The sequence below is a fragment of the Lycium ferocissimum genome, chromosome 6 (assembly GCF_029784015.1).
Source record: "Lycium ferocissimum isolate CSIRO_LF1 chromosome 6, AGI_CSIRO_Lferr_CH_V1, whole genome shotgun sequence".
NCBI classification, from domain to species: domain Eukaryota; kingdom Viridiplantae; phylum Streptophyta; class Magnoliopsida; order Solanales; family Solanaceae; genus Lycium; species Lycium ferocissimum.
In genome coordinates, this window is record NC_081347.1 from 62,580,532 (window position 1) to 62,605,922 (window position 25,391).

The 25,391-nt window shown below is 32.4% G+C and overlaps 1 pseudogene; it reads right to left on the reverse strand.

Annotated features, from left to right (window-relative positions):
• Positions 1-11,346: 11,346 nt before the first annotated feature.
• Positions 11,347-25,391, reverse strand: part of LOC132059978 (kirola-like) — a 60,677-nt pseudogene continuing 46,632 nt past the window's right edge.

Sequence of the window (25,391 nt, forward strand, 5' to 3'; positions counted from 1 at the left end):
TTTCTGTATCGTCATAGAGATGCTCTTCATCATACCTTTAGCAGGACAAATTGCTGAAATTACTTGGAATTTCTTTGGTAATCCTTTGGGTATTGCTTGGGAGGATATTCCTATTAGATGCATGATTCAAAGATGGTGGGTATTAAGCCTAAGAACTCTTTACATCAGACTATCCTTCGGATCACTCCTGTGGTCATATGTTGGGGAATATGGAAAGTCAGATGCTCAGTTATATATGGAAAAAAATGCTATGTGAAATGAATTCATTATCAAATTCTTTCTCATCTGAAATGGGTGATTTCTAAGGCCAATTGTGATTTGCAATGGAAGACTAGTTGGCAGGATATATCTCATCAGATCATGTTGCTCCGCCCCAAGATTGAGTGTCTTGTAGTTAAATGGTATAAATCTCTCGAGAATTCGATCAAAATCAACACCGATGGGAGCAAAACTTCATCTGGTCAATCTGGTATTGGTGGCATTTATAGCAATCACAAAAGTAATCTTATTATGGCTTTTGCATATTCTTTTGGTCACTATTCTAGCAATATGGTTAAAGCCAAAGCTGCCTTAATTGGTATGGAATGGGCCATTCGTAATGGTCATGACAATATTATCGTAGAGTCTGTGATTCACAAATTGTGGTAGAAATGATCAAAGGCAACTTCACTGTGCCTTGTCAGATGAAGGAGTGTATAAAACAGATCCAAGATTTTGCTACAAACTTACATTTTGAAGTTCGACATTGCTATAGAGAATCAAATCAAGCCGTGGATGCTTTAGCTAAACGGAGTCTCTTCAATGAGGACTTGATGACACTTTGACAACATGATTTCCCATCTACAGCTGTTGGCGCCTTCAAATTAGATTGCATTCAAATGGTTTCCCAAAGGCATAAATAAAGGGAAAATATTTTTGTGGTAGATGATGAAGATCCAGAAAGCTTGTTGTAGTTTTTCTTTTGCCTAGATACATTGGATCCTCATTTGTAGCTTGTGTTTAAAATTGCATAGATGTACTTCAAGGCAGGGAGTTTAGCCCTCTGTTTTTTATTTGAGGTAAGGACGTATTGTCCCCCTCCCCCGTTGTAACACTTTTTTTTGGTGATATGGGAAGGTCTCGCCACCATATGGAGGGAAAAAAATTATAAAAAAAATAAAATAAGAGATATTTAAGAAGAAAATAAAAAAATTGATCAATTCCATGATACAGGGATATAAGAGAGTAAATATGACAATTTATACAGTACTCACCAATACATGCTACCATGCATACATGAGACGAAATACAATAGTTAAGTCAAATTCATAACCAATTGCATGCCCAAATAGATTGTGCAGAGAACAAATGACTTTTGAAATTGGTCTGGCGGTTTCGAGGAGTTTCAAAAATAAGAATGGAAATAATAAAAGTTAGAGCAGTACTTTAAAGTTGAAAATTTTAAGCGTTTTTACAATATGGATAGGAAAAGCTCGGAGTAGTAACAACTGAGGCATTTATTTGTACAAGAAGTATGCACATTTATACATAGAATAAATATGAAGGCATTTATTTTTACAATTACAATTATAATACATGGCATGGCAAAGCAAAACTGAAAATCTACTTTTTTTTCTTCTTTATTCTCAAGATTCAAAACCAGTAAATTTACATCACATTTGTATGTATATATTCTTAAAAACTATAAGCATATGCAATTTGAGAAATGGGTTTGTGTGAATATTGCATAATTTGTACGAAAAATGGATCAAAGGATAAACGGGTGTTTGATTTTGGTGGGTTTTTTTTACTTATTGCCTTTAGTTTTTTTTTCTTTTTCTTAGCTTTTAATTTTAGTCATTTTTTTCTAATTATCCATTTCAAGCTTGTTAAACGCGTGAAATATACTAATTTTGTCCAAAATTTCACCATCAAATCGTACATGTGTTCGGTCAACGGTCAGTGGTGTTTATGGAGTAGTTTTGAATTGGTTCAGGAATTTAGATGAAACTCCGTAGAGTGCAGAGGCTCGTGATGTCAAACCTGGACAAGTACGAGGATCTCTTGTATCATTCGGTCTGAAAACAAAGGGGCAATTTGCACGATTGCGCTTCATACGGACTGGTCTTTAATTTTTGCCCCTCAATTCGATGGTCTTTAATTTTTGCCCTTCGCTTAAAAAGGTGGCCGAAAATACCCCGAGGTTCTGGGTTCGAAACCCAGCAAAGTTGAAAATAATAATATTTTTTCTATGCCTATTCGGGCGAAGTTACATAGAACCTATGCAGGAGACGACAGACTTTGTCTTGTAAGGCAAACTTTTAGTTATGTCTTAAAAGTCTGCCGGAGGCGCCAGACTTTGCCTTAAGGCATAACTAAAAGTTTGCCATCTAACATATCTAAAAGTCTGTCGGAGACGCCGGCAGACTTTTAGTTATGCTAAAGTCTGCTGCATAAGGCAGATTTTTTGCAAAATCCTTGCCTTGCGAAATCATTATTTTTTTGATTTTTTTGAACCCGGATCTCAATATTTTTAGCCATCTCTTTAAGCAAAGGATAAAAATTAAAGACCAGCCATTTGAGGGACAAAAATTAAAGACCATCCCAGAAGAATGGCAGTCCGTGCAAAAAAATTGAAAAGAAATTGCGATCCAAAATCTATAAATTAAACTTTTTACCTCCACTTGTGCACTCCCCCTTTACTAGTGCCAGGTGGATAATACTCCACTATGCCACTCACCCTTTTTATTGATGGAGTGATTACTTCTCACTTGCCCAAATCACTCATTTATTGGTGAGAGGACACGAGATTCCATCTACCCAAAATATCGAAGAACTATCCACAAATTCCTAGATTATGTACTCGATGGATGGAAATAAACTCTTCAGATGCCTGTCGAAAATTTCATGGTATTATCCTAGAAATTCAAATCTCATAGTAAGCTACCGGAATTTTCTCGGACGTCTATGTTAACTAGACTTCGAAAATTACTAGTAGGAAGTTGTTGTTTTTTTAAAAAAAAAAAAAATTATTCTAAATTGGGGGTAGGTGTAAGGGAATTGGGGAAACGGATTACAAGGTAAGGAATCGAACCCTCACAAACAAGATGGAAGTTCAGGTAGGCAACCAACTTAACTACTATGATTCACCTCTACTAGTAGGAAGATTTGATTGTTTGCTAATGAAATTCTTGCAATGCGCGTGTTTAGATGGTCTCTTTGTTGGGGTATATACCATTAACCATGCGTTTAGACATGGTATATTCTAACAATTGTCATGGTTAAAAGTCTAAGTGGGAGATTGTTGGGATATATATACTATTAACCATGTGTTTGGATATAGTATTTATTATAGATCAATTATTTATTCATTGTTTAATAAAGAATTAAATAGATCATGTACTAGTATGTGTGTCCTTTACTTATATAGTAGATGATTTAGTGTATAGAGTTTAGCTTATACACGGAAGATTAAATCGTTGGTTCTTATAAGTATAAAATTTATGTTCACAATCGGAGATGGAAATTGGACAAAGCCATTGGTATGATTGTAGCACAAGATTAATATAATGTATCTTCATTATGGGAACGGTGTAGTTCCGTCTTTTTTGCTAGTACATTTTGTATGTATTGAACGGACCAAGTAGAGATAAGTGTTTTTGTCTTGAATATATAAAACAAATTCTCTAGTTCATTAAATGTACTTATACTCTTAATCTTGATATAATTATTATGATCAATGTGATTTGTTCATTATTTTGATTTATTAAAAGGTACGACTCAATTGCGGGTCTATGTATTCCTGGTAAATTGGATAATGGCAAATTACATTTGTGAAATAATAATTAGTTGATAGAATCCGTGTCTCGACTTTGAGATTGATGATACCCCTTTATGGATGCTTATAAGTCTCATGTGAAAACCCTGTAGGTGGATTTTGTATCCGTCACATGATGTAAGTTAAGCAGAAATATAAAGGATTAAATTAGTCGATGAATTAAATTGTCAGTAATTTAATTTATTTGATTGGTGTCTGTAATTTTAACACGGGGAGTTAAATAAGTTTTTAATGAAGGATTTCGAAATTAAACAGAGGAGTACAATTACAGTTTTCTAGTGGAATAAATTGTAATTTATTGTGGTAGGATTAATTCATTCATATTCCGAATTAATACCACAATAGGAAGCCTCGTTATTAAATCCGTGGTCCCCGCCGTGCTTGAATATTCTAGAACAAGGAAAATAAAAGGAAAAATAATATCCTTGGTGGGTTAGGAAAGGGCTACACGTTTTTGGCTAGGGTTTACCCTAAAAACGTGTGTATATAAAGAAAGCCATTGAACCCTAAATGATCATTATTCTTTAGCCGAATACTTGCCACTCAAGTATTACGTTCATAGAACTTCAAGATACACAGTAGAAGACCGTGGAACTGGAGGATGAACGCGTGGATGGTTTTTGCTCGTGCTTGAAGGCTAGATTCGAGGTTGCATTCACGCTTCAAGAGATAAGTATCAATTTTATGTTTGATCAATATCTTTGATTATGTGTTGTCTATATTACATGCAAGTTCGATCCTGGCTATTTGCTTCCGCTGCGTATGCCTGTATTCCATCAATTGGCATCAAGAGCCTCCTTGCATCTAACTAGATAACATGATTAAATATGATTTTTGTCATCCATTGGGGCGGCCACTGTGTGCTTTCGAAAAGTTTTTTTTTGCGTTTGGTGACTTGAATTAGTTTACATTGTCCCTGTGAGCGCAGCTGCCTCCAATGATTTAGTGCTTTTAACTTGGGATTCAAGTACTAAGATTGGCGGCAATGTGTATAATTCCCCTTTGTGATTGGCGGAAAGATGATATTAATTTTGGTTAATTGGATAAAATTTGATTGAAAAGAAAGTAACAGGAAGGTGCTTGTTTGGGTTTTTGGACAAACGGCGGCACTTGTAGGTTAAACAAAAGTACTGCATATAGGGCAATGTGTGGTCTTAGCCAATTTGCTAGATTCTTTGGCATTTTTTTTTTAAGTTTCAATTATCAATTGGAATGATTTCCCATTGCATGACTAGAAACCAATTGTTTCTGTTTTTAGCAAGCCATTGGAACGTAGTTCACTAGAAATCAACAATTGGAAATTGAATATTTTTTCCGGAAATATTTAATTGTAATTATATGAGCATTATTTATTATTGCAAACTTGTTTTGTATTTAAAATAAATAAGAAAAGAACACTAAAGAACCAATTTCAATTGAAATTATTCTATAGCAGAAGCACTCTTCTGGAGGTAGGTTCGGTGCCTTTGTTATATGGCAGAACCAATTCCAATTGAAATTGTTGTATGCGTTCTTGCATGTGGGTTTTCTTGTAAATCTGTTTGACTTAATTTTGACGGTGACGTACCAATCTCTGTTAAGTGATACTGAAGTTGCAACATACTGCTTTCTGCTTTCTTGACGTTGGGTCATGGTCTACCTAAAGTTTTAATTACGTGATCATCATAATCTTTCTTTTTCTCAAAGTCTAGTAATTTGTATAAATTAAGAATTCAATGATAATAAATAATTATTATGTGTATTATTTATTTGAAATCGTTGAATATTCTTATAGGTTTATACATGTGAGATTATATTCAGACATAAATTGAGAGTTTTGATTAATAAATAGGATCCATTAATATGGTTTATTTATTTGAGTCATTAAAATATTCTTAATGTATTGTGAAAATTGTCCTTGAATAAGTGTAAGTGGTGGTGTTTTATTTGATGATTAAAAATAAATAAATCACCTTTTAGTTACTAGCAACACTTAATTAATTAATGAGAAGAGATATCAAGGTTTTCACCCGAAAGGGAGAAATATAATATCTTAGATTCTCATGTGTATTAATCGAGAGGACAATTTGTTGTAAGTAGGTGTTGTGTCTTACCCAGAAGAAGGGACACAATGTGTGCCCTTGTGCTCATGATAATTATAAAAGGAGAATGAAAATTTGGATCGGGTTATTTAATTCTAAATATCCCTAAAGCGTCTATCTTCCGAATTTGGTCATAGTTTTGGAGATAAAGTATATGTTAACTTAGTTCTAGACTTACATGTATCTATTCTTGCTTGGTAAAAGATGCATTTGCAGTGATTGATGTCGTTTTTCGGCATTCTGAGATCGTCTAGATGAGTTTTGAGTACTTTGTCGGATTAAATTTTGTTTCAAGTAAGAAAATGATATTCTTTATATCGGTTTTATTGATGTTAAATCTGGAACATAATTACTAATGATGATTCAACATGAATTGATATATGATAAGGATATGGATCAGATTATTATTATTTTTTCTTGAATCGCCTGAATAAGTTATTTTCTGAATTTGGTCATAGATTTAGAGATCTGGAATATTACGAACTCTGATTGATCTGAAATTCGGTAGGTTCATCGCAAATGACCCAAAGAAGATATCTTTTTTCGGCGATTTGCGGTTGTTTTGATGGTGTTCTGGGCAATTTTCGTTTTCTGAAAAATTATTTTTTTTAAAAAAAATAATAACTCGGCTATGATCTAGTGGTGATAGAAATTGTTTTCTATGGTTTTCATGACTAAATACTAGTGAAATAATAAATTTATGTGTTGACATTAGGTCTTCCTCCCCATCGGATGGATTTATTATGGGTTGTCACTAGGTATAATCACTAGTTATTGATAACTTGTATTAACTCTCCATCTGAGTTACATGTTGGGTCAATGGAACTAGAGATACTGATAATGATATTCACTTGGCTTAAATTAGCAGCATACTCTTCGTTTGAGTTAGCTCTGGTTTTAAATTTATGGAGTGAATATCTTGCATCACATGTATATGTTACATGAATTGTTCTCATATCTTGAAATTTGTTGTTCAAGATGCATGGATATCTATGTGGTGTGTTTTGAATTTTATATTCAATGATTACGTAAACATGCTAATTTCGAGAGAGCAACACGAAGATTATGTAAACATATTTTAAAATTTGTTCATTGTTCTTGATTCATGTCTATTAGTATGCTAATGATGATATGTGGTAAGAACTACTGAACAAATGTATATGTTCTTAAATTCTATTTTGGCGGAAAAAGAAAAAAAAAAATCCGAATTGGTCATGGTTTCGGAATTCTGATTTTTGATGAACTCCGATTGACTCGAAATTTGGTAGGTTCATCGGAAACGACCCACTGAGCAATACTCACGAGCTTTGCTCGTGAACTGAGCCCTTTTTGGCCATTTGGGGTTGTTTAGATGGATTTTTTGGTCGTTTTGCTATGTTTTCTGGAAATTTTTTGTTAAATAAAATTTTTATTTCTTCAAACAGTGGTGGTAGGGTTCATTCTCTATGGTCTCCATTGTATATAGCAGTGATATAATGAGTTTATGTGTTGACATAGGTCTTCCTCCCCATCGGATAGATTCATTATGGTTGATTACTGTGTTCTAGTCCCTAGTTAATTGATAACTTGTCTTGACTCTCCAACCGAGTTACACGTTGGTTCAATGGAACTAGGGATAATTAAATGGGATATTTACCTAATATAAATTAGCGCTTTTACTCTCCATCTGAGTTGGATCTGTTTCTTTATGGGGTGATATATCTGGCATGACTCATATATTTTGCATAAATTGTTAAGTTTCCCTATCGAATCTAACTGTTCGGTAAGCATGGTTATATGTGTGATGTGTGGTTTGAATTTTATTATTCATTCAGCATAACTAATGATCTATTTAATGATTATATCTCAAATTCTCAATAGACTTTATCCAACCCACTTACTACTAGTCAGGAATTTCTTCTGATAGAGATAAGACATTAATTAGAGAATGCATTATATGTAACTTCTGTTATAAAGAATTTATTTTCAGTTTTTCACCAAACAAGAGATGGATAGTTAGTTTATTTTTCTTGTAACTCTTGTGTTATTGAGTTTGATAAACGTTTTATCTCTTGTGGTACATTGATGCGTGGACACTTTAAATTAATATCTCTTCTGAACTGAATAATGTTAATCTGTCCCATAAGAGATATTTTTTTTTCCTTCGGGAATTGAATGAGCTTATCTGTTGGCACTTGTGTCTAGGTCATTTTAATCTGGATAGAATTTCGAAGTTGGTCAAAGGATGAACTTTTGAGGTTCATTGAAAGTGGAGGCACTACCAACTTGTGAGTCCTATTTAGAAGGAAAAATGACTAAGAGACCTTTTCTCTTAAAAGGAAATAAAGTTAATGATAAGTTAAGTCAATCCATTCGATTTGTGTGGTATAATGAACTTCAAGGCAAGAGGTGATTTTGAGTATTCGTGACATTCAAAGAAGATTACTCATGATATGAATATATCTATTTGATGCTCTATAGGTCCGAATGCTTTGAAAATTTCAAGGTATTTAAGGCGAAAATGAAAAGCGTCAGGGAAAATATATTAAGTCACTGCGATTTGATCGCACTGGCGAGTACCTCTTTGTAGAGTTCATTAGTTACTTATTAGATAAAGGGATTGAATTTTCAATTGTCTACATCAAGTATTCTACAATAGATTGGTGTGGAAGAGAAAAGAAATATGACTCTTTTGAAGGTGGTAAGATTAATGATTGACTTATTTATATTTTCTTTTTCATTTTGGGATATGTCTTATAAACTGCTAGTTACATTCTTAATTTAATTCCCTCTAAGTTAGTACCTTTGATACCCATAGAACAGTGGATTGGATGTAAGCCAAATCTGCAACATGTTCGGATATGAGGTTGTCTAGCACATATGTTCAAAGGGAAAACAGATAAGTTGAAATCAAGAACGGATGTATGCATGTTTATTAGCTATCCAAAGGGAACGAAAGGAGGTTTATTTACTGTCCTAAAAGAAAATAAGGTAATTGTTAATACAAATGCCGCATTTTTAGAAAAAGACTTTTTAATAAACCAAGTTCCTAGAAGTAAACTAGTTTTATAGAACCGAGCAAAGAAATAGCAAATGAGTCATCTAAAATATTCAAAAGTTCAAGAACATCTAACCGACAAGTCAGGGTTGACGTTCCATTGCATTTAAGTAGTGGGAGTAACGTTAATAGGAGTAAGGAAATTCACTACTTTTAAGTAGTGGGAGTGATGTTGAGCAAATAACGCTATATGAAGTCGTTAATATTTCAATACTGAAAGGCAATGAAGATAATATTAAGACTCAAGAATATGTTAGTATGACTATAATAGTAGTAGTACTTAGTCGTAGTGGGAGAATAATAACCAAGATCGGTTCGGTGTATACTCTTGGGAGAATTGCATGATAGGATTCCTGAAAAGAAATACATTTTTTTTGGAGAGTTTCATGATCGGTGTATACTCTTGGGAGAATTGCATGATAGGATTCCTGAAAAGAAATACATTTTTTTTTGGAGAGTTTCATGATAGGATCCCTGAAGATCGTAGTACAGAACCGGTCAGTTACGACGAAGCACTACTAGATGAAGTTGCATTAGAAAACAACTTGGTAAGTTAATTTTTGCAAAGAACTTAGTCTATAAGACTTTTGGTAGTCGTGCAAAAGGAATACATGTGAAAGTTGTAAATGCATGGTTAAAAGTCTAAGTGGGAGATTGTTGGGGTATATACCATTAACCATGCGTTTAGACATGGTATATTCTAACAATTGTCATGGTTAAAAGTCTAAGTGGGAGATTGTTGGGATATATATACTATTAACCATGTGTTTGGATATAGTATTTATTATAGATCAATTATTTATTCATTGTTTAATAAAGAATTAAATAGATCATGTACTAGTATGTGTGTCCTTTACTTATATAGTAGATGATTTAGTGTATAGAGTTTAGCTTATACACGGAAGATTAAATCGTCGGTTCTTATAAGTATAAAATTTATGTTCACAATCGGAGATGGAAATTGGACAAAGCCATTGGTATGATTGTAGCACAAGATTAATATAATGTATCTTCATTATGGGAACGGTGTAGTTCCGTCTTTTTGTGCTAGTACATTTTGTATGTATTGAACGGACCAAGTAGAGATAAGTGTTTTTGTACTGAATATATAAAACAAATTCTCTAGTTCATTAAATGTACTTATACTCTTAATCTTGATATAATTATTATGATCAATGTGATTTGTTCATTATTTTGATTTATTAAAAGGTACGACTCAATTGCGGGTCTATGTATTCCTGGTAAATTGGATAATGGCAAATTACATTTGTGAAATAATAATTAGTTGATAGAATCCGTGTCTCGACTTTGAGATTGATGATATCCCTTTATGGATGCTTATAAGTCTCATGTGAAAACCACGGCAGTGGATTTTGTATCCGTCACATGATGTAAGTTAGCGAAATATAAAGGATTAAATTAGTCGATGAATTAAATTGTCGATAATTTAATTTATTTGATTGGTGTCCGTAATTTTAACACGGGGAGTTAAATAAGTTTTTAATGAAGGATTTCGAAATTAAACGGGAGGAGTACAATTACAGCTTTTCTAGTGGAATAAATTGTAATTTATTGTGGTAGGATTAATTCATTCATATTCCGAATTAATACCACAATAGGAAGCCTCGTTATTAAATCTCGTGTCCCTGCCGTGCACCGAATATTCTAGAACAAGGAAAATAAAAGGAAAAATAATATCCTTGGTGGGTTAGGAAAGGGCTACACGTTTTTGGCTAGGGTTTACCCTAAAAACGCGTGTATATAAAGAAAGCCATTGAACCCTAAATGATCATTATTCTTTAGCCGAATACTTGCCACTCAAGTATTACGTTCATAGAACTTCGGGATACACGTAGAAGACCGTGGAACCTTGAGGATGAACGCGTGGATGGTTTTGCTCGTGCTTGAAGGCTAGATTCGAGGTTGCATTCACGCTTCAAGAGATAAGTATCAATTTTATGTTTGATCAATATCTTTGATTATGTGTTGTCTATATTACATGCAAGTTCGATCCTGGCTATTTGCTTCCGCTGCGTATGCCTGTATTCCATCACTCTTTCCCTCCTGTAATTTGTCGTTAATCTTTGTTTTTAGACGGTTTTCCGACGTAGTTGGCTATCGCAAATAAATGTATTTCCAATAATGTCTCCTACTATTTTTCGTTTCCTTTTTAAAAAGTACAAATTAATGGTTTTTCAAGAAAAGTAACATAAGTAACTGTTGAGTCTTAGAAATCACAAACATCAATAGTAAAAATTTTGATTTTCAAAAAATGGTGATGGAAATGGATAACATAAGACATAGTTTTGTCGGCTAATGCAAATCGAATTTTATAAATGTTAGTCCCCCATCTTATCACTAGTGAAACCCAAAAAAAATAAAAAATAGAACGGTTGAAAAAGAATGAGAACAGCCCACGGATAAATATTTTGTTTTGTTAAAGGTAAACTTCAAACTTGAAAAATCCATAATGTCATACATATATCGGTACCATTGGAAAATACATCCATTTAAGGAGAGGGGCACATATAATGTATTCTTAAAAATCAACGTTATTTATTTCACACGCTAAAGCAGAACCATCTAAAATATCGTCGATTAGTCATCACACAAACAAACACACATATATTTGTGTAAACATACATATATATATCCGCATTCATTGGATAGCATCGATCTTCTATCACTTGAGAAGGTGACCTTCTATATCTTTGGTCACATGAAGGACAAAACCCAAGAGAACGAGAGGCTCGGGTATGTCTTCAGTTTTCTTCTCGTACACAAATGTCCATGTAGTCCATTGATGGTCACAGGATGTGATAATAGTGAAAGAATTGTACAATTCTAACAGATCTCCTCCAATCACTTTCCAAGTGATTGTTTTCGTCTGAGGATCGACGGCTTCAATCACTTGCTTACAAGTCTTATCTTTTCCATCTACAGCCAATAAAGTTAAGAATACAAGAGACATTACTAGGCTAGTTCAGCTTTCCAATCACTCATAAAAGATATAAACATTCACAATAACATATTTTCATTATTTTGAATTTGCTTTGATTTTCAATTTCATTTTCTTCAAAAATTATATGAAGCTGGGGTTTCTATATTTTTTCCTAAATAGATTTATATTTAAAAATCTCAAAGATAAAATGTGTGTGTGCGTGTGTGAAATTAAAAAATTAACAAAATTTGTCAATTGAACCTGTTGAAACTGTAAAGTGCATCAACCTTTGGACCAAGTAATATGAAGTTAAAAGGTAAAATTCTCCCACAAATGAGAGAAGTTATTTTCCCCCTTTAGGGTGTGTTTTGTATGAAGGAAAATATTTTCCTGGAAAATCTTTTTTTGAAAAATGAGTGGATTTCTTCATGCTGTTTTGGTGTTTGATAAGTAAGCAGAAAATATTGTTCAAAGAAAGACTTTATATATAATCTAGACAAATAATATATGAATATGTGATGAAGTGTGGGAAGGTTGGGTGGCGTTGGGGCTTGTTTAGGTAGGGGGTTGGGTGGGGGTCGGAGTGGTTGTGGGTTGGCGTGGGGGCGGGCGTGGGAGTGGGTGCAAAAATATATTTCATATGATTTATAAATTCATTTCACTATTTAAAATTGCAGAGTTTGATGATGTGATATTTGTCTACCAAAACAGCATTTTAAATACTAGTTTAATTTTTTTTTCTATTGCCGCTATTTACATACATAATAAGTCCACCTACATTTAAGAAAGTTATATCTGAAACTTCTAAAGTATTTGCACTGTTTCATTAATAGTACTCTTATTAATTTACTAGCAATATATGCCCGTGCGATGCACGGGCCGAACATGCCTATTCACTTTAATTAACTAGTCTTTAAGGTTTGTATTTTGAAAATAACTTTTAAAAACATTCTAATTGTTATTATATATAGCAACTTATACAAAATGTATTTTATGTACCATCACTTTAGTTATAATTAAAAAATGGAGTTTAAAAATTAAAAACATATGATGGAATTAGTCTTTGAGATGGAAAGAGTCGGACCTTTTTCTCATTGTCATGACAATGAAAGTTGTTCATCGATGTGAAAAAGAAAATTAGTAAGAATACGAGGGAAAATTAATATTTTGATTCTAGATTTTTTTTTCCTTTTAAATTATTTAATATTTTATATGTATACCGACAGGTTGATATTCATTTCAATTAACTAACTGTTTAGCTCCAAACCTAAGAACCGTTGTTGTATATATTGGATTTTTTAATAGCAAAACTAATAAAATATTTTTCTTAAATTAATTAAAAAATATATTATAATTTTTTATATTAACAATTATTGATAAAAAAAATTGTTACAAAGAAATCAAAATTAGAAAAATATATCGTAAATCACCAAATTTTAATACCTAAATGAAAATATAAAGTAATACATTTTATAAATGTAAAGAAACAATAATCATAGAAAGCAAAGGAGAGTAAAATAAGTAAATTATTGACAAAGAAGGAAAACGGGCATAAAAGTCATTCCCTCCCTTCACTTTTACTTGTCCACGTTAACATATCAAGAGAAAGAAATTTTTCTTCTTCTTATTTTACCCTTCACATTAATTACTCATTTTCAAATCATTTTCTGAGGCTATTGAGGCTATACACCAATAAATATGGATATTATGATAAAATATATACTTCATTTATTAATTCTTAAAGAACGTGAAAAGTCAAAAGTGGACAAGTGAAAGTGCACGGAGGGAATAAATATGTGTAGGAGAATTAAAATTGAAGTGCATACGTGTATACATGAGAAGAGATTAAATATTCAGTACTATGACATATGTCCAAGTGGGATAAAAAAAAGTAGTTGGTTAAAGTGTACAATTTATATAACTTTTGGTACAAATTTGCATTGCTATTGTTCGTCCTCTCTTCATGTTTAAAGTATTGACAAAGAAGGAAAACGGGGATAAAAGTCACTCCCTCTGTTTACTTTTACTTGGCCACGTTAACATATTAAGAGAAAGAAATTTTTGTTCTTATTATTAATTTTATCCTTCACATTAATTACTCATTTTCAAATCATTTTCCAAGGCTATTGAGACTTACACCAATAAATATGAATATTATGGCAAAATATATACTCCCTCCGTCCCATATTACTTGTCACTTTCCCTTTTGCACGCCCTTTAAGAAATCATAAATAAAAGATGTATTTTACTATCTTACCCCTATCTCTCTCTAATAAATACATTCTAATCAAAATTGACTATTTTTAAGAACATTTATTACTAAGGGTAAGATGGGAAAGATTTAATTAATTTTATCTTGATTTTGTAAATGAATAAGTAATTTGGACATATATTTTTAGTAATGTGGCTAAGTAATATGAGACAAAGAGGGTAAGACGGGAAAGATTTAATTAATTTTATCTTGATTTTGTAAATGAATAAGTAATTTGGACATATATTTTTAGTAATGTGGCTAAGTAATATGAGATAGAGAGGGTAAGACGGGAAAGATTTAATTAATTTTATCTTAGTTTCGTAAATGAACAAGTAATTTGGACATATATTTTTAATAATGTTGAGTACTTCATTTATTAATTTTTAAAGAGCGTGAAAAGTCGTCGGAGAATTAAAATTGAAGTGCATACGTGTATACATGAGAAGAGAATAAATATTCAGCACTATGATATATGTCCACGTGGGATAAAAAGGTAGTTTAGTAATGTGGCCAAGAAATATGGGACGGAAGGAATACTTTATTTATTAATTTTTAAAAAACTTGAAAAGTTAAAAGTCAACAAGTATAAGTGCACGGAGGAAATAAATGTGTCAGAGAATTAAAATTGAAGTGCATACGTGTGTATACATGAGAAGAGATAAATATTCAGTACTATGACAAATGTCCACGTGGGATAAAAAAATATTTGGTTAAACTGTACAATTTATATAGCTTGTGGTACAAATTTGTATTGCCGTGTTAGTCCTCTCTTCACGTTTATTTATAATAGAAATACTACTTCCACAACGTTGTATGGGCTTAGTGGGGCTGGGCTTGGGGTTTTCCTACTTCAATTAGGGAGGTCATATTCCTGATTTTTAAGAAACCTATTTTTCTAGAGAAAAATATCCGGGATAAGGTGGGAGCGGCCTCAATGGAGATAAAATGCGGGAAGAGAGGATTAGGTGGTTCAGGCATGTGAAGGGGAGATACGGATGGCAACACTACAAGAAAGTATAGAAATGGCAACAAAAAATTTAATATTTGGCAACAAATTAGTTTTATTGTTGGCAAAGAACTTTTTGTTGCCAAAGAATTTAATTTTGTTGCCATAGTATTAATTATTGTTGCAAAAAGTACTTTTGGCAACAAAATAAAAAATTTGTTGCACGTTGTTGCAATAACAGCCGTTGGGAAAAGTCTATGCAACGAAAAACAATTGTTGCCAAAAGCACTTTTTGCAACAATAATCAATCGATGGCAACAAAATTACTTTTGTTGCCAAATATATTTTTTCTTGTAGTGCCAGTGCGGAGGTGTGACAGGTTGACTATGGATGGCTTAAGAAGAGGTAGATGTAGACCGAAGAAGCATTGAGGAGAAGTGATTAGACATGACATGGTGCAGTTACAGCTTGCCGAAGACATGACCTTAGATAGGAGGTTGTGGAGGACACGGATTAGGATAGAAGGTTAGTAGGTAATAGAGCATTGTCTTGCTTTACCTTTCTTACTAGTAGTCATAGTATTTCTCATGTAGTTTCTTATCCTTTGATTTTTGTTACTATCTACTGTCTTTTGTTATTTGCTTAGCTTAAGGTTTGGCTTTAGTTACTGTTCCTTTTTCTTTTTTGATCGGCTTTGTGCAGTTTTGCTTTATCCTGAGCCGAGGTCTTTTAAACAAATATTCCTTTTAAAAAGTAGGGGTAAGGTCTGTGTAAACCCTACCCTTCGTAGACCCCACTTGTGGAATTATACCGGGTATGTTGTTGTTATCGTTATTTTTCTAGAGAAATATTTTTCAAAAATATTTTGATCAATCAAACATGAAAAATATTTTGTGAAAAGTGTTTTCCTCCATAGGAAACACACCTTTACTTTTAAAATGGTTTCCCTATGCATGATAATCAAACGTCATCAAATAATGTTTTTACGAAAAAACATTTACTTAAAATAACTTTTGGCATATCAAATAGACCTAATTGTGAAAAATTGAAACAAGTAAATCATATATAAAAGAGGAAAAATGTGTGTTACCGTCATTATATTTCCAGCTCACGACCGAACCAACTTTTACACCCATATTTTTTTCTTTGGTATAGCAAATTAAAAGTTTTGAAAAGAAAGTGGTGATAAAATGGTTAGAAATTGTAGTCTTTATATAGACTTCAATCAGCTGTACGAACAGTTTTTATTATTATAAATAATATAAAACGTGATCCACGAATACCACGACATATCATGTTTTTAATTATTGGAGCTGGAACACTAGTGACCACTCAACTTATTATTTTAAAAAGATGCCGAAGATAAAATTTACAGCTCATAAGGGATTCATTTTATGTAACTGAAATTCAGATATCTGAAATGAACGACAATAAGAATTGCCTTAACAAATTACTATGTCATATCACAACAAAGATGGATAGGTACAAAAAGAAAATATCAATGATATTGTATGTATTAATGTAACACTAGTATTGTGAAAGATGATGAAGATCTCTTTATTTTTTTCGGAAAAGGATAAAAAATGCCTCTAAACTATGTGAAATTGAACAAAAATGCCCCTAATGTTACGTAATTGGGTAAAAAATATCCTTCTCCTAATAAACATATTGTTGCTTTTCCGTTTAAGCACATTTTTTTAAATAAAAATATTATTTTTAAAGAAACCTTTTTTTGTTTCTTTTACTTTAAAATCCTTTTAACTAATAAAAATAGTGGAAGTGATTTATTTTTCTTAATCTCATTTTTTTCAATTAAAATGAAATTACCCCATGTGCTTTTTTAACTTGTAATATAGGTCATATATATAAATCATAGTAACCCGATCACTACTTTTTATTTAGATAACGATATATATATATATATATATATATAAAATATAAATATTTTTATTTCTTAATCTTTTCCAAATTGAAGTAGAATAGGCATTTACTAATATAATCCTTGGTTTTAAAGTTAAAATGAAAAAAAGGGTCAACAATTACTCCATCGACGATATCTTAAAGATATTTTGTGATTTGAAGCAATTAATGCACTATATTTTCTTGTTTTATGGCATTATGATTGTTGTATCTTAACTTTAAAATCAAGGATTATATCCTACTTCTATTCGGAAAAAGATTAAGAAATAAAAATATTTCCTATTTTATTAGGAAAAAGATTTTTATCATTATCTAAATGAAAATTAATGATGGAGTTACTATGATCTTATATATATAACCTATATTATCAGTTAAAAAAGTAAATTTGCTAATTTTATTTTTATTGATAAAATGAGATTAAATAGAATAAAAATTACTTCCCATTTTTTAATTAGTTAAAGAGATTTTAAAAGGAAAAAACTAAGAAAAGGTTTCTTTAAAAATAGTATTTTTATTAAAAAAAATGTGTTTTAAAAGAAAAGAAACAATATATTTATTTGAAAAAGGGCATTTTTTATCCAATTAAGTAACAATAAGGGCATTCTTGTTCAATTTCTCATAGTCTAAGGGCATTGTTGGACCAAACTATAAACGAAAGTAATTTTTGTTCAATTTCGCATAGTTTAAGGCCATTTTTTACCCTTTCCTTTTTCTTTTCTTTTTTTTATTTTATTTAAGCGACCTTTACTTTTGGGGAGTTAGGAATACCCCTACCATGTATATGATGATGAGGATCGTGAATGATCGAAGAATGTGCAAATAAAAAGTGAATAGTGATTGGTCAAATTAAAAGTTTACAACCAAGATAGAATTAAATTATCTTGAAAAATAAATAGTTCTTAGACTTGTATTCCCTGCACCAAAAGATGTCAAGCCAGTAAGATACCAATATAATTGATATTTATGTGAAAATGAAATCAGAAAATAAAATCGTTAGATTATAGCACAAGATTTGAAAAATATTCTCGTGTCGGTGGATTGATCAGTCACACAGCAATTTTTTATTAATCTTTCAACTCATGAAAGTATTTAAAAGCGTATGGATATAGGGACTAATATATTTTGCTAGTAATATACGACTTTGATAAAGTATTCTCTTAACTCAGGAAGATAATCATGTGTCAAGCAACAGACATTGGAATCGAGTAAATCACATAAGCAAATAAGAAATTATTCCAATATATCTAGATTGGTTAATTATGCGTGCGCAAATTATCCATTTGACCCATATTTTGGGAGATACAAGCATATTTATTGAAGTGTCGAGGTACAATATTTTCATGAGGATCTACAAATTAGTTCTTCTTCTAAAATCATAAGGGTTTTTTTTAATGAGATTTTTCCAGCGAGCTTTCTTTGAGATACATTCTTTAGTGCATGAACATCTCTCAGGGAAAGTGACTGAATATTTTTGCTAGTTGTTGATGTCCATTAGCGTTTCAAATTCCTATTTCGTCATATTCATTATTTCTAGCAACATTTGTTTTTGGTATTCGAAATTTACCGAACCGATTGACTAATTCAGATTCACGCCGCGTAGGCCATATTCATTACTTCTAACAACATTTGTTATTCGGAATTTACTGCCACAAGAAATTTAAATTCACGCCACGTAGGGCATATTTAAGGTAGGAGTGATCTGTACCATGGTTCCTCCATTCTCAAAACTCGAACTCGATATCTCTAATTAAGGGTGAAGAGGTCACATTGTTCTCATGCTCACTCCCCCGGTGGTGTTACTTCCACCGATAACACCCACTACTCTTATAATGCTAATTATAACATGTATTATTCCCACGTTCAATGTATAGATTTATGGTAGTGACACCCTTGTTATGTACTCCTCGATGTTGTTCTTTTAATTTGGACTTACCTTCATTGATCATTGATATGCAAAAACTTACAACTTTAAGTAGGCATCCCAAACTTGTTACATGATCACTGAGAAGGTACAAAATAAGAAAGTAAGCTTCTCTGGTTAACCCAAAATGATTAGCCAAAGATAGCCTAGAATAGCCATCATTTGTACTCGTTGATGTTATATGTCTACAAATATTGAAGAAAGGCAAAAAAATCAATCTATTCCCTCAATATTATTGCTGTTTCTCTCTATATTATTGTTCTTTTAGCTTAATTCCATAACAATCTTATATATTCAAGGTAGACAAAGAGATAGAGATATAAACTTTTTGGAGTGGACGTTGCAATATTCATTTGATGAGTCAATCTCTTAATGATGCCAAGCACTATAAAAATTCCCTTTTCATGTCATTATGAGTTAAGTGGGAGTTAAATCTACCTAATACCTCTAATCAAAGCGAAAAAGAGAAGAAAATTGGTTTGTAGATTAATTAATGATCTTTAATTAAGCACAACCTAAAAATAAAGAAGTCTTATATCTATTTAAGGTGGAGAAAACTATAGTAACGTGATTTATAAGGGAAAAGGATCCATTATATTAAATTATCTATGGTTAAGACAAGTCCAGCAACCTTTTGTTTTTTGAGATTTAAACTATGTGAAATTTGGCTGATCTTTTAAAATGTATTTTTTATCATATTGACATGAGAAGAATTGCAGCTTATAATATTTTCGTATAGTTATTTAATATGTAAATTTAAAATATTTAATTGATCTAATCTATTTTAGCTTCAAAGATTAGTTAAACTGACTCTCGAGAAACGAAAAAGTAACATATAAATTTGGATGGAAGGAGTAATTGATCTTTTGTAATATTATTAAAGGTGAGACGTAATTTGGTTGATTTTGGGACAACTTTAAAGATGAACCAATCTACTTAACCTTAACAGAAAAAGATAACTCTAGTTGATTGAATATTTATTACTAAATTACAATATCAAAAAGAAAAGGAGGGAGGGGCGGGTGGGGGTGGTGGGGATGTTGTCTGTCCTTTCAAGGTGGCAAAAGACATAGATGTTAACACTGCATTTTCCTTGAAAAATGGTCTAGTTAGAGTATCTTCATGTGTTCTTAAAGGGAAGCAGTAAATTAGGAGTGTATTTCTTCTTCTTTTTTTGCTCAGAGATACACCAATCTACATATATAACTTACTCTAAAAGAGAAAGAGAAGACCAATGTAAAATGTTGATAGTATTTAGTAATAGTTCCTTCGGGGTCATCCGATAAAAAAAAAGATAGTATGTAGCAATAAGATTTAAGCATACAAATAGCATTTACTGGACTTTGTCATGGTCTTATGGAGTTTCACCTAGCTATATATTGAACTAGTGAATTGGTTCGCGCTTTGCGCTATTATAAAACTCTTATTGAATTTATAAAATATTTTTTTAATAACCGAATATTCAAAATATTTAAATCTTTTTTAGTCTCCAAATTCTAATGAATTAGATTATTGTCACTAAGTTTTTTTTCTTTAATTTTGTAACAATTACGCTTTTTTAATCTTCCAGTAATACATGAATTTTATATTATAATATAATCTTTACAGACGTAACATAGTTTAAACGTAGTTTTACTGTCACGACCCAAATCATGGATCATGCGGGCACCCACACTAACCCTTCCTGGTGGGCGAACCCTTCAGATAACTACCTTAATTTGATACAACATGCGGAATAAATACTGTTATTATAAGAAATTCCCAAAATCAGTCTAGACTCATACAAGAGCTTCTAAGAAGTTTACAATTTGAATAGTTAACGACTCAAATGATACGACTTCGTTGAAGGATAGAGAACAACAAAATCTAAGGAGAGACTACGGGTTGCAATATCTCAAATAGCTCACCCAAACGCCTTTGACGAATGCCTCGAAACGGTCGTAAGACTCGAACATCACACAGAAAATAACTCTACACTCCACAAGGAGTGTAGCAAGAATAGTATGAGCACAACACAAGGCTCGTAGGTATCATAGGCCGACAATGGTTAGTTCACGCATATAAACAAGAAGCAACTAACAAGTAAGCGGATAAGTAATCAAACACGGTCACACATCTAGCACATGAGAAAGTCTTGCATTAACGATAGTCACAAGGGATCTTAATATCTCGGATTATAAGCCTAGGGAGAATTCTATAAACCTCGATTCCATCCGGCCTTTAAAATAAATACTCACAAACAACCACTCGGTAATTCACAAATCAAGAATCAATCGAGAGAATGTGCCATGCAATGACATGAATGACCATTCAAATGGAGTGCTATGCAATGCAATGTCGTGCTATGCAAATGTTATGCAATGCAGTAGTCACCTCTCACACTCCACTCCGTACACACATGCTATGGCAATGCCTCATAGTCATGACCCATGGGGGACCCGCGAAGTCCATGTACCACTCGCTCCCGAATATAACCTCGGATCACGAGCACACTCTCACGATCCCGGCAAAGACCTCGGGCATCGGACACTCCATCGTTCCCCGAAGAAACCTCGGGCAACAAACACTCGTCTCTCTTTTACCCTCTCCGGCAAAGACCTCGGAGTCTCTCAATCACTCTCCTCACCATTATAACAACATAAGAGTAATATGAAAGCATGTCATGCATGATATCAATCTCAACTATATCACCAATATGCAATAAACAAGTACAAGTCATATTATTGCCCACGGCTCAATCATCAATATTACCCTTCCTTTCATAAGGTAGGGAGCTAGTATGTGATAAAGATACAACTAGGTGATAATTACATCACATAGCACATAGAATATGGGATGCATGCCTCGCATGGAATCAACCTCAATAATCACCGCAATCATAGGTTCCATAGATTCATACTAGGGATTGCAATTCAATATTCAATTCTCGTATGTAACCTTCCTCTTCCATATGACCGGTGGGATAACAAGAGAGAGAGATTATATCAATACATGAAATCACAATACAATGACGGCCACATAACAATATCGTAATAATGGCGACGAGCCCACATAACAATATTACAATAATGGCGACAAGCCCACATAACAGTATCACAATAATGGCGACAAGCCCACATAACAGCTGGTAATACCAACCTAGATGGAATTTACCTCCACACCATGCCCGAAGGCCTATCATGCTTTCCCCGTCAATCACTACTATTTACATACGTTTCGCTAACCGGAGTCTAGACATAAAGTAAACCGTAACCTACCTCAATGCCGACCAGGTGTCACGAACTCCCATGCCAAAGCTTTTTCCTTCTGAAGTGCTTCCGAACGGACAGAGTCTTAGATGTCCAAGAACAACTCTCTCTTTAAAAATACTTGAAGAAACACTAACTTGCTTCCATAGATGACTAAAACGTGGCTATTACATAGAATTAATTGAACAGGTTTGCTGGACATTTTTCCCTTGCTCTCAATGAACCCTAGAGAATTAAAATCTTTTTTTTTTTTTAAAAGATTGGACTTGGCCGTGAGCTTGCTGCCATGGCTGTTCATGATTTTCTCTCCAAATCAAGATGAAGTTTGGTAATTTAGTGGTGTTGAAAAGGGGCTGCTAGTCACGTTTTGGTGTTGATACCTCCAATAGCAATAAAATTCTATGTATTAACTAATAAATGAGTGAGATGACTATACAAAAGAAACTAATAAGGGCTACTAGCTACGTTTGGTATAGCTGTACCAAAATTAAATCATATTCTGCCACTCCTAATTGAGAAAGATGAAGTCTTATGTATATAATTTATTAAGTGGTTCATGGGGCTCACATGTCTCTTCATCATTTTAAAGAAATTACACATACGGATGCCACTTCTCATATTAGAATGATTAGTCATTAATCTTTGTCCTCATGATGCCATGAGGCATAAGTGTGCCACTCACCCCATTCATAAATGACTAATTTAATGCCACCTTTTGTTAAATATTTCCACCTAAAGTAGAACTATATTTATTTCGCAAAGGAAAGTTGCTAAGTTGCACGAAAGAACCAAAATTCCATGAAAAGTTGTGCTGCCCACTTCATGGTATAATATTCATTATATACAAGATCATAAATAAATTTTCCATTGTGCTTATATTAAAATGTTTCAAGTACTAAATCAATGAATAGGTACTATCCGTTCTTTTGTTCATCTGGACCATTCCCATAAAAAATCCTTGATTAAAATATTAGTAAATGAAAAATATCTCATAATAATTTCATAAATATTGAGATATGTAGAAAATATATTTTATCAAACTCTAATTTTTCCAGTCTTATATCAAGAGGATAAATTTTTGTAATATTAATTTTTCACAACGAAAGAAAATATTATTCACACATATTAATTACATATATTCTAGAATTTACTCGTCAATTAAATAACTTAATCGCCTGTTATCGCAAGCTATAGACACCAAAAATTAGACCACAGAAAGGGTGTTTTAGGGATATTAGGCCTAAAAGTGCTAAACGACCAAATGGGTCGTTACATTTACTTTACTACTTTGTTCATTTTATTTTACGGATTTTAATCCCCTTATGTTGATATGCTTAATTATAAAATTTAAATATAGTTTTTCTTTGTTCATCTAATATATTAAGTATCTATTTAACTTCTCTTCTCTACCTTTCAAGAGTTACATTTTAGTTATTTCTCCAAAAACCTTTAAAAGGAAAAATGCATCTACAATAATGTCTACTACAAAAGTAATAAGGAAAGGGAAGAAAAGCCCATAACCAAATCTCTTTGTATTATTTTTTGCCTTATCTTTTTCTTCCTTTTACCTTTTTTCCCCTATTCCTTTCTCTTCTTCTTCTTCTTCTTCTTCTTCTTCTTCTTTCTTTTTTGCTTCGTCGCTAATTTAATATTTACATTTTCTTCTTCTTCTTTCACCGGAAAATGACATTCTTTATAACTAACAGCTTCACTCTAAAGCTACTCTTTTCCATCCTCAAGATTATCCTAACTATACTAAAATTTCATAAAATCTAGAAAAAATGTTCATTTCTTCTAAAACATTTTTCTATGAATTCAATACACGACATCGTTGAAAAAGGAGAGAGAATTCAAAATAGCGAGGGAATTGAAAAATAGAACAGAATTTTCAAGCTTTAATTTTGTAACGAACCGTTTAGTCGTTTAACACGTTCGAACCCGTTCTCGCTAAAATACTCTTTCCGTAGTTTTAAAAGGTATTCTTGACGTGCGGGAATTGGTGGCATGGTGATTTAATTGGTGGATACTTTTTGAAATATATTCATTTAATGCGTGTGAATAATTTATTTATAGGAATATGAGTTTCACGCATATAATTTATTTATAGGAATATGAGTTTCACACATATAGGGTATAAGTTGGTAAATAAGGTAAATGACGGAATGACTATATTTTATACAAATGGTTAAGTGACTAAGTAAATTGTAGAAATTATTGAGATAAGTTATGGGGCTTAACCCGCTTTTTATGACCCATATATCTTACAAGCCTAGGGTTTAAAAATAATTCATTTACTTTGGGCAAAGAAAAAAAAAATAGAAAAGCTTTGGCACAATAGCGGAAGAAAACCACCACAAACTTCTTCGTGCACAGCAGTTAAGAGACATCAAGAGGCATCAGGTAGATGGCCTTTACATTTTGTTCTTGATATTTCACTGTAATCATTACGTAATGATTAATGGGCAATGACTAAATAAGTTCCTGGCATGTGTAAGGGTTTAACATTGTTTTTGAATTGGTTTATCCTAGTTTCGTTAGTCACTGGTTTAGAGGAAATCAGAATGTGAATATTGAAAATTTACTTTATCTCTTTAATGTTTGTTTCATCTCACATGTTTTCCTTATGTTGTTGATTTGTTTTTCGTGCCTGTGTGATTACACACTGTTAACGAGAGTGTATAGGAGTATATACCAACTCTCTGTGTTGTGGAAACAATTTTGATATCATGACTAACTTTAATTATACTACAAAATTATCTTCTTCAAAATTCTTGAGTCTGCAAAGTTCTTATTTATTATTTTGGTTACTGTAGCATATTGGGTTTATGAAATTAAATACTAGATGTATTGAATTGTATGTACACCTTTAAATTCATGGTATTTGAGTTGTGGAAGTTAGATTTTAATCCGAAGTCAAGATTTTGGGATAATTAAAGGTTTTGAGTCCTAGTCCTAAGAATTGAGAATTTATGATTTGAGAGTTCATTATGGATGAAATTGGCTAATTTTCAGGATATATGACCCTTAAGTTATGAATGAAATTATATTTTTAAAGAAAATTCCAGTTTTACCCTTGTGGGTCCGTGGTCACTTTTCGGGGTGTATTTTTTTGGGTTTTGAATATAAGTATAGCAATATGGGTGTCCTTAGATTCGTATTCTAACGTAGACCGCATATTTGATAGATTTTGATCGTTCAGAGACTCTACGTAAAGGAAAGGCATTGG